Consider the following 5,000-nt stretch of genomic DNA (forward strand, 5'->3'; position numbering starts at 1 on the left):
TCCTTTTATATTAGTTTCAACACGGAGGTTGTCATCTGTCTCTCTCTCTCTCTCTCATCTCATCTCTCTCTCTCTCCTCTCTCTCTCTCTCAATATAAACTTAACATCCAGATTAAAACCCTGCAGCTCTGAGTTGGTAAGCAATATGAGGATAATCCCCTGCTATCGATTTTCCTCTTTTTAAAACTGGGTACGTCAAGTCGAAGCTTTAGGCACAAAAGACTCATTTAAATCCTACCCAATGGTGTCTTTTAATGCTCATATTATAAAATATCTTACCATTATAAATGCAGAAGCAATCAAGACAAATGACAGAAGAACCGCAGGAAGAAATATAAACATATAATAAGACTTCTAAAGGAATGGTACGACACACTACATGTTTTACTGTGGATGCGATAAGATAGAAGTTTGTTGAATGAAAATTCAGAGAAGAAGAATGTCTTCATTTTTGAGAACAGAATAAGTTATTCTTATGATTTTGAATGGCGACTATGAATAAAAAAGATATATCGATTTAATTTTATCTCGAAATAGTAGCAAGAAATTCATAAGGGCTGTAACTGTAATCATTTACGAAATGCATCTAAGATTTTATCTCATTAACGGCGAGAAACCCTTGAGGAAAGCTATTTGCATACATACATTTATGCATAGTCCCTACATTACATACATACGTATGCTCCTGTTAAAAAATGTATACACCCACATAAAGGGGAAGAACTATATACCGGTCTTCTTCTTCTTCCCCATCGTTATCCCTACATTAAGGGGTCGGTTGCTTGATGCGCCCTTTCCAATGTTTCTAGCAAAGGCATCCTCTTCCACCAAAGCTTTCCTCTCCAGATCACCCTTTGCCTTATCTCGCCATCTAATTCTCTTAATTCTCTGCCTCCTTCTCGATCTTCTCCCCTTGACAGATTCCTCCCAACTCCTCATTCCCTCCCCACCATCTATCCTCAACACATGCTCAAACCATCTCAGCCATGACACTCTTATTACATCAGTAATCTTTACTACGCCGGCCATTCTTCTTATTACAAATACGGAGACTAAATATGCATTCAGGATTAGAAAATCAAAATTGAATAGTAAAGTAGTTATGAGGATAAATAGAAGTAATGACAATAAAGAAATGAGTTAATATGGGGTACAGAAGAATGGAAGCAACTTATTTGTTGGGGTACTTTAAAGTAAATGTAAAGGTAAGGGAATGTTTACAGCACAAAATAAGTTGAGAAAAAAAGATGGTAGGATCTGTGCAAAAGGTTAGAAAGAGAGTGTTGTCTATGGGGGCACAATTTTGTAGGTATGAAGGCATTCCTGTTGTCGACTCATTATTAAAAAAGGGGGGATGCGAGTGATGAATGTAAGTTATTGAAAAATAGGGAGACTGCTGCGATGGATGGAATGTAGAGTGACTGGAAACAAACATTGATATGTATTGAAATATTGCTAAGTCAGCTCTCTTTTATGATCACGAGTTTACAAATATAGAAACAAACGACAACAATGAAAATGGAATCTGTTGGAATGAAGGTTTTATACAATACTTACAGAAAAAGAAATTTTGAAAACACAAGATGATAGTTTAGTGATAAGACGGAAAAAAAGGCTCAAGACTAAAGTACGATACAAAAGGATGATGAGAGGGACATAAAATTGGAAAGATTTGGAACAGAGAGATAAATTAGAAAGAGTTGGCTAAATGGCGTGGAAGGGTCTTAGATTCTTGGAGGCATGAGAGAGGGGCAGGTGGAGTTGAGGAAAGGCCAGTTCGCGATTCTCTGCTGGTGGGCAATCAGAGTACGAAGATGCTGAGGAAGTTCTGAGCAGTGAAGTCATTTGAGAATTAAATTTCTTAAATATACTATGTACATTGTATATGTATGTAGGCGCATATATATATGTATATATATATATATATATATATATATATATATATATATATATATATATATATATATATATATATGTATGTATATATATAAAGAAAGAAAGAAAGAGAGAGAGAGAGAGAGAGAGAGAGGAGAGAGAGAGAGAGAGAGAGAGAGAGAGAGAGAGAGAGAGAGAGATTGAAAACGAAGAAGAGGAAGGAAGAGAAGACGATGGATTGACGAGTAATAAAATTTGTGGGTATTGGCGGGAATGGAAGGACATGTCTGAGGCCCTTGTCCTGGCAGTAGACTAACAACGGCTGATGCTAATGATATATATATATATGTGTATATATATATATATATGTGTATATATATATATGTGTATATATATGTATATATATATATATATATATATATATATATATATATATATATATATATATATATATATATATATATACACAAACACATACACAAGAGAAATTTACATGAAAGAAATAAAATCTAAATAACAGTTAGGATATGAAAAAGCTGTAAAGATTATTAATTTGTAGAAAAAAAATCAAATAATTTTAGTGTATTTTTATAAAATCCTGCCTTCATAATTACAATATTATTCTTATTAATAAGTGTTCATCCTAATCAAATTACTTATTTTATCAACCCTTTTCCTAGACTAAAGAAGCCAGGTATTATAGAGACATACAATAAAGTAAGGAGTCAATACAATACATGTTTAATGATTTAAAAATCAGTTAAAATAACATTGCAATAAGTAAAAAAAACGACAAAAGTCTCCAGTAACTAAAATACTGTTCCATTATAAATATATGAATGGAAAATATAAATAAGTATATAGATACAAACAAAAAAAAAACATAAAAAAACCTATTTTAGACATCATTCTATGAAGGAGGAAAAACATATAAACTCACAAAAAATTATGTATGAAAAACTTACACGCAAATACATGTAATACAAAAAAGTAATAAATGGAATGAAACAAGACAAACCCCAAACTCCTTCCCATTATGATTTCTCGAGATAACCATCACAACAAAATTGCGTTGCTTACTAATTAACTCATATAATCTATACGCCGTCTAATGGAGCTTCAGATGAGAAGAAAGCCTCGCGTAAATACACATTATGAAGATTCGGGGAGAAAAATATATCCCCTTAAATAACGCTGCAACCTGTCTGCTTTTACTCTTCCAAGGATATTAAAGTACGCTTGAATACAACACGTGCAGTTGGTTGGAGTTATTCGCTAGTTTTCGTTGTTATATCTTATTTTTTTTCTCTCTCATAATTTACTATGAAGTTACTGTCAAGATAAAGTGAAAAATAGTGATTTTTAATCTCATTATGATAAATAATTTTCATAGTAAATTACAAAATTATAAATTTATATCTATTTCAAACCTTTGTACCATAATCATGACATCGTAACCGCTCTTTCTATTTGTCTTAAACAAATGAAGAAACACCTGAACCTAAAAGATAAGCTTTTGTATATCAATTAGCAAAGTATGAATTTTACCATCATAAGAGGAATAAATGGAAGGTTATGATGGCGTATAGAAAATAACAACCCATACAAATCTAGATGAAAATCGACACAAAACTAGATAAAGCATTGTTAAAAGACGGTTCTAGTCCATATATATCGTCAAATAACCATACCATAGAAAGACATTTATAAAACGATGTCCAATGGTATCCATAAGTAAAGTGAGGGATCTATTGGTCAAATAACTGGAATTTAACAACCCTTTTTCTTATTTGGGCTTAGAACTTCCTCCCCCAGTTCGTCTGGCTATGATTTCGTTGCACGATTATCCATGAAATATAGGATTTATGTTTTCCTGCTTCTGAAGACCGCAATAATACGCTAGGCAGTTCACAGAGAGAAGTTGTAAAGAACCCATTTTTATTATCATTATAATATATTATTATTACCAGCTAAGTTACAACACTAGTTGGAAAAGCAAGATGCTGTAAGGCCAAGGGCTCCAACAGGGAAACATTGCCCCGTGAGGAAAGGAAATAAAGAAATAAATAAACGATATACGAAGCAATGAACAATTAAAATAAAATATTCTAAAAACAATAACAACATTAAAACATATATTTCACATACAAACTATAAAAGGACTCATGTCAGCCTGTTCAACATAAAACATTTGCTGTAAGTTTGAACTTTTGAAGTTCTACTGATTCAACTACCCGACAAGTAAGATCATTCCAGAACTTGGTCACAGCTAGAATATATATATACATATATATATGTATATATGTATATATATATATATATATATATATATATATATATATATATATATATATATATATATATATATATAACTATATATATACATATGTATATATATATATATATATATATATATACACATATATAACTATACGTATATATATATATATATATATATATATATATATATATATATATATATATAGCCTATATATATAAATATTTGAAGTAAGATTATAAAGAGGGAAGGGGGAGGTGAGGGGGAGTTGGAGAGGGATAGCAATGGCACCTAGGAGTGGCGACAACACCGCAATTTAATGATTTTCCATTTTCCTCATGAGCCCGGGGCTTTGTTCAGTGGCAGGGGGATCCTATTGCCCTGTCTTCCTCTCTCCACCTCCGGCTCCTGTCTGAAGGACGCTGGGTGTAATGGCTTTTCATGAAAGCCGAGTCCAAAGCGTAATATTCCCAAAAAGAAAATTGTGGGAGAATGGCCAGGACAGAACAAGATGGCCATAAATAAGAAGAAAAAAATTTAGTCGCTCTTTCAAGTGAGATGGAAAAGATTTGGACCAAGAAGAAAAAACTGTGTAATTAAATTTCTGGATGAAATATTTCAGAAATTGGACCATATTATAAGAGAAGGGGATGCATATTAAAACAAAATTAAATATGGATGAAATGATTATTTATATATTCATGATTTAAAATCCCACTATACATTGCCTTCAAACCTATAGAGATAGAAGCAACACGTTGAAATGTCACCTTCAACCTCTCTCTCTCTCTCTCTCTCTCTCTCTCTCTCTCTCTCTCTCTCTCTCTCTCTCTAAATTATATCTAAT

At 32.3% G+C, this 5,000-nt stretch overlaps 2 protein-coding genes across 10 annotated transcripts in view; both read right to left on the reverse strand.

Annotated features, from left to right (window-relative positions):
- Positions 1-5,000, reverse strand: part of OtopLa (Otopetrin-like a) — an 810,925-nt gene that overhangs the window by 606,385 nt on the left and 199,540 nt on the right. The gene's annotated exons all lie outside the window — the stretch shown is intronic.
- LOC137631752 (protein tfg-1-like) overlaps positions 1-5,000 on the reverse strand; it is a 178,240-nt gene that overhangs the window by 34,308 nt on the left and 138,932 nt on the right. The gene's annotated exons all lie outside the window — the stretch shown is intronic.

This window comes from Palaemon carinicauda, chromosome 40 (assembly GCF_036898095.1).
Source record: "Palaemon carinicauda isolate YSFRI2023 chromosome 40, ASM3689809v2, whole genome shotgun sequence".
NCBI classification, from domain to species: Eukaryota; Metazoa; Arthropoda; class Malacostraca; order Decapoda; family Palaemonidae; genus Palaemon; species Palaemon carinicauda.